General features: G+C 33.1%; 2 protein-coding genes across 18 annotated transcripts in view; both read right to left on the reverse strand.

Annotated features, from left to right (window-relative positions):
• LOC105663968 (cyclic nucleotide-gated channel alpha-3-like) overlaps positions 1-12,077 on the reverse strand; it is a 1,281,713-nt gene that overhangs the window by 308,674 nt on the left and 960,962 nt on the right. The gene's annotated exons all lie outside the window — the stretch shown is intronic.
• Positions 1-12,077, reverse strand: part of LOC143265234 (uncharacterized) — a 115,825-nt gene that overhangs the window by 51,273 nt on the left and 52,475 nt on the right. The gene's annotated exons all lie outside the window — the stretch shown is intronic.

Below are 12,077 nucleotides of genomic sequence, written 5' to 3' on the forward strand. Positions count from 1 at the left end.
CCGCGCATTTTTGTAAAGACATTTTCATATAATTAAAGTATTTTCCGTTCACCTCAGCACTGCAGTTTATTTTCCCGAAGCTAATCCTAACATTTCTCCTTACGTAATATTTTATAAAATAATCGCTAAATTGCGCCCTGGGCTTATCGGGGAAAGTATTGGGTAATATGTTATTTGATTTCTTGCGCTAGGATTTGTTCGTTCAAAGGACACATGTGTAACATCCCTGAAGAATTTTCAAACTTTTATTGCAGTGTCATTTCTTCAATTATCGATTGTATTTCTCCCTTACCGACCGCGACATTAGACAAATTGAGTATCATAAGAATTCAGCAAACTGTCGGTAATAAATGTATAATTCTATAAGGAAAATTCCGCAATGCTACGTGCCACGATGCTCGCCCCGAATTTCCTGGAATTCTTGCGTTGCTTAGAGAAGGATAGAAACATATTTTACAATTAGGACGTTATTAGTTATTAAAAACCATTAGTTAAACAAATCAGTCAATACATATCGAGCGTACCAATATTATGTTATCCGGGACTAAAGTCAGATGTTAGTTTATTGCAGTATACAGTCGGTGTGGAAAGTATTCGTACAGCGACCAATTTTAAATAAAATGTTGTGCGTAAACGTCAATTACAAATTTTAAGGGGAAAAAATGATGAATAAATATTCTTGGGTGTTTGTAGAAAAGATGTCGTGAAAACTAAATTTTATTTTCTTCAGGATTAACAAAAATATACAATAAGAACAATTGAATGTAAGAAATCGTCGCACAGAAAGTATTCGTACAGTTATGAATAATGAAAAATAAACTACTAATGTAAAACATAACACGATCTTCGGATTGTGGCGAATAAAAACAAAAATTATTAGTTTGTACAGAGCACTAATAGAAATAAGTTGGTTTATAATATACTGCAATATGGGTCGTAAAAGTCGCGAAACGACGGAAGAAGAGCGAAAAATTATTATTCGATTACACAATCAATGTAAATCACTTAGTGAAATTTCTTCCATAGTGAATAGAGCAAGATCTACCATTCAAAGCATAATTGATAGATTCGGAGAACGAAAAACTGTATCAAATAAAAGGAGAAATGGGCGTCCGCGTAAGATAAACGAGTATGATCGACGACTAATTATTCGTAAAGTGAAACAAAACCCACGTATAACTGCTGTACAAATTGCAACGGAACTTAAAAACAACACTGGCATAGATGTGTCAGCTAGTACTGTGCGTGACTATTTGAGAAGTAGTGAATATCATGGTCGAATAGCACGAAAAAAGTATTTTGTAAATAATTCTTACTAACCGTAAGAAAAGATTAGAATTCGCGAAACAACATATTAATACTCCAATCGAATATTGGAATAAAGTAATTTTTACTGACGAAAGCAAATTCGAAATATTTAACTCTAAAAAAAGATTTACAGTGTGGAGGAAGAAAAATACACAGTTCAAAAAAGAAAATTTGCAACCGACGATAAAACATGGAGGAGGATCTGTATTAGTCTGGGGTTGTATGAGTGCAAATGGAGTGGGATCTCTACATTTTATTGACGGTATTATGAACCACACAGTTTATATTGATATTTTAAAAGAACATCTCCATGCTAGTGCAAATAAAATGGGTCTTAAAAACAATTTTATATTCACACACGACAATGATCCAAAGCATTCTGCATATAATACAAGGCAATGGGTATTATACAACACGCCAAAATATTTACAAACGCCACCTCAATCGCCAGATATCAATCCCATAGAACATCTATGGGATTACCTCGAAAAAAAAATACGTAATCATAATATTTCGTCAAAAGAAAGTTTAAAAATCGCTTTGTTAGAGGAGTGGAACAAAATAGAACCGGCTGTAACATTCAATTTAGTAAATTCCATGCCAAGAAGACTCAATGCTATTATAAAATCCAAAGGCAATCCTACAAATTATTAAAATATAAAAAATATATTGTTCTTTTATAGTTTATTTTTCATTATTCATAACTGTACGAATACTTTCTGTGCGACGATTTCTTACATTCAATTGTTCTTATTGTATATTTTTGTTAATCCTGAAGAAAATAAAATTTAGTTTTCACGACATCTTTTCTACAAACACCCAAGAATATTTATTCATCATTTTTTCCCCTTAAAATTTGTAATTGACGTTTACGCACAACATTTTATTTAAAATTGGTCGCTGTACGAATACTTTCCACACCGACTGTATATTGTAAATTATAATATTATTCAATGGAATGTTCTAGAAGCATCGTATGCTTATACATTTAGCTCCGATCCGTATAGAAGTCGTGCGTAGTACGTAGACGAGGATAGAAAATGCGATTTTCGTTAAAACACTATTAAATTACTATTTTTATATCAGGAATATAAATCATTATGTAGAATGCGATATTAATAATGTAATTAAATCGTTTGTTTGTACAATTAATGTTTAATTACGAATTTATACGATAATTATATATTTCGACGTTATGGAGGTTTTCCGAGAAATTGCCAGACTGGCGAGTATAAAAGGCCGAGCGTAGCTCGCCAAAATCGCAGAACAGTTTTCGAAGTCGAGCCAGCTAGAAATCTTCAGATAAGTATAACCGGAACAGTTTTCGCTGTGAAGAGCCGCAACGATTCTTAATACTTGACTAGTAAAGCGGGTATACGCCATTTGGATACTTGGTCGTGGGTCGTTCTAGTAGCTAGCTAACGCAGGCTCCCCATTTGAGCGGCTTGATCTCTGAAGCCCGTGTCTTTTGGGTGGCAGTTCATCAATTACGATTTTATATTAGAATCAATTGATTTGCTACCCTGTTAGACTTATACTGTTCACCCTTTTCCTGTATCGTTGGGTCGTTCTAGTAGCCAGTGAACAACAGGCTCCCCAATTAAGCGATCTGGTTTTGGCTGTCAGTGTTCGTTTTGACAAAAAGGGTCATAGACAATTAGTTGTCGAGCCAGATTAAAAGAGTAACTGTTCCGAGGAAATAATTCATTTAGATTCAAACAAATTTTGAACTTGAATTAGTAAAAGAATATTGTTCTGTTATCAGCGTAATTTCCGTAGTCGACTACACCGCGTTAGATATCAGATAAAATCATTAATCTGTCTAACTTTGCGAAAGCGTATTTAGGTACACTTAGAGAATCACACTTAGGTCGTGTTCCTCACTGCGGTAGACTATAACGCGCTAATATTATTAATTTCATAAAAGAATAATTCATTATACAGGGTGTTCGGCTACTGGTGGGCATAATTTTAGGGGGTGGTAGCTGGAGTGATTCTGAACAACTTTTTCCTTTACCAAAATGCTGATTAAAGCTTAGTTTTTGAATTATTAATGAAAAACACGGACCAATGAGAACGCGTATAGACCAGTCGCGCGACAGCGTAAGTGACAGCTTCGAATATGACGGCCGATCGTCGTCGTGAACAAATGTACCGATACTGTCGGTATAACGTCGGTATAACGTCGGAATAACGTCGGTATAACGTCGGAATAACGTCGGTATAATACAAAGCTGTTAGATAAAAGTTACATTGAATAATGAATAAAAAAATCTGGATTGTTGTTGAATTATCATTCATTCATGAATAAGAAATAACAAAATTAGTCTCTACTCACGTAATCAAAGTAAATCGAATTTATTCAATACGTTTATTCGTTATCGCAAAGAAATAATAGCTAAAATATGGAAAATTATTTTCATTAGATATTGTAATGATGAAAAAGAACAAATTCTCATTTTTAAAAAATTGAATAACTTTTCTATTCAACAAATAAAAACAAATAAGAATTGAGTAATTAACAAATTTAAATGTAGCTCACCCATTAAACCGCAAATAATCACAATAAAAATGCGTCTCTGTCACCGGTCCGATCCACCGGTCCTTACTGTTAATAAAAATCAATCACCATACAGAAACTCTCAAAAAACTCTCAAGAAACTTCATTGTCACCTATCACTTTCATCTTTCATTATGAGTTTTCATTATCACTTTTCTTTCTCATTTTTCACTAATTTGCACTAATTTTCACTGTGAGTCCGACACGTAAATAGGACGAATGAAAACACGTGAACGAAAATTCATAAATGATTTAAACTATACTATCTTGAAAGCAAGAAAACGGAATTTTCGATTAAAAACAACTATACATTTTATTTCGACACGTTTCTTTCGACAATAAACGATGACTGTCGATCGACGCCGCAGTCGTTCAACAGATCATCGTTGCATGGCAACCGTTCGCGACGTATGCCTCGCGATCGAGAACAAAATCGCGATCCGTAGCCAGTCTAACAATGTCTTCTTATAAAATATAATATAATTTCGATTCCTCAATTTGGATATCTTATAATGAGAATAGTGTATCGTTAAACATACATATCTATGAATAATCGTTCACGCGTTTTCATTCGGTCCGTTTACCGGTCGTGCTTATGTTGTGCAATTATTATTAGAAAAAGACAGTGAAATAAATTGAGAGTTCATTGACCCTGCCAGGACATCAGCTGTTGATGCTCTGATCGGTGGATCTACCCGGTGACACAAATATTTTTTATCGAAGCTAGTTTTTCCATGAATCAATGAGTAAGTGTTATTTAAGTTACTTCTGTATTTTTAAAATTAAACGTACGCAGCAATAGATTTATTTCACTTCAATGAGGTACTGCATTAGATATTCTATTCCAGTTCGATCTCATGTCATAGGCAAGGTACTCATTCGTTTTGAAACGTGAATTTATTCGTTTGCTTTATTAGTATTGTTGACAAAATTAATTTTCGTGAATTTATTCTTTTTCCTTTTTGAAGGCATAAAATAAATACAATATACTTCGTCTGGTTGTTGTAAACAACAACTAATTAGTTTATTTCTCATTCACGAATTACGAAGAATTTAATATTATTCTTAACATGTTAATTCATTATTCGGTTTAACTTTTACCTAATAGCTTCCTGTTATACCGACGTTATACCGACGTTATACCGACGCTATCGATACATTTGTTCACGACGACGATCGGCCGTCATATTCGAAGCTGTCGCTCACGCTGTCGCGCGACTGGTCTATACGCGCTCTCATTGGTCAGTGTTTTTTATTAATAATTCAAAAACTAAGCTTTAACCAGCATTTTGATAAAGGAAAAAGTTGTTCAGAATCACCCCAGCTACCTCCCCCTAAAATTATGCCCAACAGTAGCCGAACACCCTGTATATATGTACTACAAATGTATTAATCAAGATAAACTTTGTCATTGCGATAGCGTTCGAAACCAAGAATCAAATCTTATAGAATATCGAATTCAGTTAATTACATAAAAGCGAAGTTAGCTTTATCCGAAATCAGACTTGGGTACGATATAATATAAAGTATTAACTAGCGAGAGTCATTTTGTTAGATTCACAATTACCTATTACGTATTGTTTAATTTGCCAAGTTCTATTATTTTTATTATTAATATTATATCAAAATCTATTTAGTTTCTTTTGATCAAACCAGTATACTTTTCATATTTTGTTGTTATTTGTTACTTGTTATTTGTTAAATTCATCATCTTCATTATTTTATTGAATAAACCTTATTGTTGAAAGATATTGACCTGTGGATTTCACTCTTTAACCGCACACCACACGAATCCTACAATCTTTACATTTAGTTATTTTCCAAAACGAGTCGTTCAGTTGGTAAAAGCCGCTCTTTACCTTCCTAGCGCTAGTAACTATCTGAACCTAGGTTCCAGAGTCGTTACACATGCAATCCATCCTAACTTCGGGTAGAATAACATAAAATAAAGGGTAGCGTTCCATTTTACGAATATCATCGATTCTAGAGGTCAAGGGAAAAGCTTGATCACAAGTTTGGCAAAAATCTTCTCTTATTTGGTGAACCATAGTTTCTGTTCAAGCCAAACTTTTACAAAAGCTTTGAAAGTAGTACTTCTATTGCTACAACTGTCAAGTTTGTAACGAAGACGGAGTTCCATTCGCGATCAGAGATTAATATGAAATATGAAATAGTGACTTTCGTGGCATTGAACTAATCGTAAATGGTGACTGACAGTCACCTCTCCAATATAAATGGTTAGATTTACTGACTTACGTGCTAATGAGAATGTGCTCGAATCGAAGTGTCAGTTGTAAAATACTTACAGTATAAGTTTATTGCATTATATATGTATGTTTCCCTTGGAAAATGTCGACCTTGTTCAAAACATGTTTTGAAAAAGTAGTACTGATCAATGCAAAGTTTTCATTCAGAATTTTGTTCACAAAATGATGAACAGAAATGACATTTACATAAAAAAATCTAGATACCGCTATACAAAATTTTTTGGACAAGGAAAAAGCTTTAATTTGAAAACTAACGTAAAAATTTCATGAAATTCTTAATCAAATGTAATTTAGAATAAAGAATTTTAATCTTGATAAAAGTTGCAGAAAGAGTTCAGTAAATGACGCACTAATTTTTATGTAACTTTCCATAATTGTTGCTGAGCCAACTAAATAATTACACTGAATTCCGATCATGCTAGCTTTGCAATGTAAAAGGAAAACTGCCTTTTTTAAATCGATTGTTTTAGTTGTACGTTTGTGACACCTAAACTGTAGCCGGAATCGAAAAAAGAATTAATTGCACCAATACCATATTGTTTTTGAAAATCTATTTACCTATATGAAATAACTGTTGAAAAATTATTTTTTCCATGAAAAATCAAAGAGTGAAGGTTTTATGACGCTCAATATCAGATAAAACTTGCTTAATTCATCTATGAGCGAAAAATTCAATGGGAAGTTTTATACCTCCAGTTAGTGTGCACGCATCATATGTTTTATTTATTTGTATATTTCAGTGTTTATATAAAGTTACAAATGGCAAACGACGAGCTAAAAATTCGTAACTTCATACTGTAAGATGCAACATAGGGTCACGATACCTATGAGCTCATAAACCCTCAGAGTCAAAACAGCAATCAGACCATAGAATTTATTATAACAATCTGCTATAAACAACGATATAAGCCATCGCTCCTAACTCAAGTCCGCGGCCCGTTGAGGACCCGCAATAAAATTTTGGAAAGATCTAAAGAAGTACCGTTCACTTTGCAGTTACTACTGCCAGCTTCTTTTCTGCACTTCTTTCTTCTATCTTTGCCAATTTCCAGAATTTCTAATCCAATCACAGCTTAAAATTTCCTTCCTTTTGCATAGTTCCTTCCTATTTTTTCTACCAATCCACCATAAACTCCTGTTCGGGAAAGCTTTCTTTCTTTGTAGAAAAGCCGAGTAAAGACACAAATTCAAATACGATACAACACACACCTGTATTAACTACCGTTCGAAAATTTAATTTTAATAAATTAAGTGCTAAGTTGTAATACTGTACATCAACTTGCAAAACAGCAACAAAATGTAGTAGTACGTATTGACACTAATTTTAATAAAAATTACTTTGTAAAATCATACATCTCTTGAAAATGACAAAGTTATGGAACATATAATTGTAAGTATTCTCTATTCTACGCTTGGAAAACAAACACGTATCCAGCGGTTTGCCAACAAAACATTGCTGTTTGTAGCTTTCAGGAAAGTGCAATTGCAGCAACAGTGTAGAACAGTGAATGTATGGCAACAAGAAGAAAATACCCCCGTGATAAGTCTAAAATGTAATGCATTGCGACGGTTGGAAGCGATCTCAAAGCTACTAAGATCATTCCTTTTGCGAACAATTGTAGAAAAAACAGAAATAAGAAATATTTCGAATTTAGGGTGTATAGGGTGGTCTACGAAATCAACTTATATTATTCTATCGATATTTGTTCAATCCAATACTTTATTAGATAATATAGCATGGTTCACGGAGAGCTCCGTCATAATTCTATCACATTTTTTATCAACCATTTTTCCGGATTCAATTTACAACGTAAGCTGATTACGTTTCATGATCCGTCCTGTACTTTAGCGAGTTATATTACAAGAATTTATGGAATTATTAAGATTCATTGCCTCGAACAATCTGTTACGAGTGGTAAGTATTATGAAAACATACGAGTAAGTGTACATTATAAACGTTAACTGATACGATCATTCAAATATTATAATAATGATATGAATCTTTTCACTCAACATTGGTTTCAAGGTGAAACTATAACAAGCATTAATCAGATATAACGGATTTATGAGATTATATTTCTGTGAGTTTGTTAAGTTTAAAAAATAGTAGGAGAATTTCCTTGGCCTAACATAGCCATTAAAAATTAAGAATAAAAACGTATTTCTTCACCCAGAAAATTGTTCTGCAAATTGATCTGAGAAAAATAAGAGGTAAGGAGATGCCTAAAATACAAGAAAGGAAAGAATGTGAAAAGCATAAATGTAAAGAGAGGGGGGGGGGGGGGGGGGGGTTATAAGGAGTTTCGAGATTGAAAAAAGAGGAAAAACTGTTTATTTGGTACAAGAGCAGGAAGAGTATATGTATCCAATTTCTTGAAGAACAAAGAATAGAATGAAAAATCGCCTGCCAAGGTTCTAAACAAATAACTTACAAGAAAGATTCTGAATAAAAGGATAGCTTAACATTGTGAATTTTTCATCTAAATCGTTGGTCTATGGACGGCAGGCGATGAGTACAAGCGAAACTGTGGATACTAAAGTAAACTCTTTTGTCACCAGACTCTGGAGAAGTTGTAGTTTGAATGGAAACTTTGATTTTAGAATCAAAGAAAAAACTTGATAAACTTCCAGTCGAATGCACTCCGAGTGAATGTTTGGATCTTAGCGCAAGATCTATCAGAAGAACAAACACCATGACAGATAGGCGTGCCATTTGTGGCTGCTGTAGCAAATATACTCCAAGTATGGTTTATACATAGTCCGTTGTTTATTAATTTGTACTTTCTCATCTTTACATTTCGTTTAATAACCGTAAAGTAAATCATTGATAACTTTGACATCTTTACAAATAATTTTCAACACATATCGAATTTATATACATATATGTCGGTCTAGTTTTTCAATGTTCCAGTTTTGTAAGTATAATTTTATTACCATATTCTACACAAAAATAAGAAAAAATATGTAAATAAGTTGAATGCATTATTATAAATTAGAGAAAGTATAAAATTAAAAAATTATTCGTATATAGTATTGAAGGAAAAAATCGTCTCATTATAATTTTGTATACTCCTCATAATCTTTCCATAAAACATTTAGGCACCTATGTTTGTATAACTTTTTATCATTTTTATTTATAGAATTGAGGCTGTCTGTGTGAAATGATCAATGTTTCATGTTACAATCAATTAATACACTGCAACAATAAAAAGAATTATTATACTAACAGTTGCAAAATGACAGCGGATTAACGGGCGTACAGTATTCATGCAACTTTACGACTGAACTAGTTTAGTGCGTTATTCGGTATTTTTATGTACTTTTTCGAAAAGGAGCAGAAATAGGAAAGCAAAAGCAAAGATATTGAGTAGGAAGTCGGAGAAATGGAAGAAAAATTTGCAAAAAGCGTTGACTCAAACAGTGTTTGGCTGTCGAATATGTAACCTGATGTTGACTAAGTTTACACCAGATACTTGGAAAACTAAAGATTGTAGGATAGGAGGACAGTGCTTTGAAAAACAAAACAGTTCGAAATCATTTTATACTTCAGTTATAACTCATTGATAAAGTATTTAAAATTCTATGTTAATATAAAAATTGTTTCTTATTTTTACAAATGGAAGGTGTTAGTAAAGTTAGAAAACTATCAGAAAAATACGTATTACATGAATCTATAGAAAAAAAAGGTATTTCAGTACTTTAATCTTGACAATATATGTATAAGAGATTGCCAGTACACGTAGATAAGCAACCGAGAGAGTGTAAGAGAGCATGCATGAACGGACGTAAGGGAGTGCGAACGAGTGTAGGTGAATGCATGTTGCGTGTCAAAGAATGCGGAAGAAACGGCAAGAATGCGTGTGAAAAGACAAAAGAATTTAGTATTCGACAGTCAATAAAATAATTTTAAGAAAAAAAATACACCGACTTCGAAATGCACTAAAAAGTATAAAATAATTTCTATTTCCTAATGAAGTAATTTCTATTTCATTCAATCATACAATTACGTAACAGATATGAATGAAACCTATTTACTCGTTAGGTATTATATTAAATACATTTCAACCTTTTCGGAGGCGGCGCAAAATTAAAAGATTTTCTTGATCATATCAACCTTTGGACAGCCGAACATAGGCAAAGCTTGTATAGCTATTTTTTTTTCTATACATATAACTTGACAGCACGCCGCGAAGTAGGTGTTAGTGCGTATAGAATGTAACTATGGTCTATCTAGATTCATAGAGTATGCGACGGAAAGACTCGATCGCCGCATGTACTATAAAGATAGAGCCCATCTGCCGCAAATTTGGTAATCCCCGCGTCGTGGGCTCCGTTTATAGGTTCTTAGATCCATGGCTTCCACATGCGAACAAAGTCGATTCAATTTCATTTATATCAGAAACGTTGCGAAATGAAGATGCAGTCGTTACATTTACGTATATTACCAGATATATCTATAATGGTTCGTATTCTTTCTCAGGATTTATTAATTTCCAATACGCCATACCACAATCAACTGGTTATTGGCAGCAACGTTTACTGAGGTATTTTTAATTTTGCGCCGCCTCCGAAAAGGTTGAAATGTATTTAATATAATACCTAACGAGTAAATAGGTTTCATTCATATCTGTTACGTAATTGTATGATTGAATGAAATAGAAATTACTTCATTAGGAAATAGAAATTATTTTATACTTTTTAGTGCATTTCGAAGTCGGTGTATTTTTTTTCTTAAAATTATTTTATTTCTTACTATTTTTTCATGAAACTATTACCGTTGTATTTGTCTAGATTTCCTGATTAAAATGACACCAAACATGATATAATTACGTTAACAATTGTGTGTGTAACGAGTGATTAAAGCTTTTAACGTAAAAGAGGACGGCGAATGGAAAAGAAAGAAAAGCAGAAGATTGACGCGTTCGGCAAATATGAAACACTCGTGCGTCTTCCGCCTTTTAAATTCAAAAATCAAAATTCTTTATTTTTGGAGTTTCATCAATGAAGCTTTGATTATCGTATTCGTCTCGTTTTTCTGATTAAAATGGTACCAAACACGGTATAATTAAAATCATAATTACTTGTATAGCAAGCCTTTAGAAGGAATTCGCACCTCTACCGTAAATGTTACATCCCAAACTTTTATGGCTTGTTACATAAGTAATTACGATCGTAATCATATCGTGTTTGGTGTCATTTTAATCAGAAAAACGAGACAAATACGATGGTAAAAGTTTCATTGACGAAAAACCAAAAATAAAGAATTTTAATTTTTAAATTTAAAAGACAGAACACGCACGAGTCTTTCATGTTTGCCGAACGCTCGAAACTCTATCCCTCTTTGTCTTTTGCATGGCTGTCTCTTTCTACGTTCGGCACACTACAAAGAATGTAGGACCTCTACCGTAACTGTACAATCGAGACCGGCAAAAGTAACATTTACGGAGTGAATACTGTATTAGTAACAATAGTTTTTCGCTAATAACTCGAAAACTAAAGCTTCCCCTTAATTGCGGATAAGGAAAAAGTTGTTCAGAATCGTGCCCCTGATAACATATTAAAAGGACATTAAAATCGTCCAAAGTTGATTTCAAAACTTTTCAACAATTTTTCGCTAATATCTCGAAAACTAAAGCTTTCCGCGAAATTTTTATATGAACAAAATTGTTCAGAATCATGTCCGTGATAAGATATTAAAAGCGCACTAAAATCGAGAAAAGTTTATTTCAAAAGTTGCCGGTTTTTTTGCAATAACAACACTTTGCAATTGAAAAATGAAAAATTTTTTGATAATGGTACCAATGGGGAGTCAGAACCTACCAGATGCAAAAGGTTTCATTCCGATCGGTCCACCCAGTTAGGCGTAATCAGCGTACATACATAGAAAAAAAAAAAAAAATAAAAAAAAAAATACTGATCGAATTGAGTAACCTCCTCCTTTT

The sequence above is a fragment of the Megachile rotundata genome, chromosome 10, assembly GCF_050947335.1.
Source record: "Megachile rotundata isolate GNS110a chromosome 10, iyMegRotu1, whole genome shotgun sequence".
NCBI lineage: Eukaryota > Metazoa > Arthropoda > Insecta > Hymenoptera > Megachilidae > Megachile > Megachile rotundata.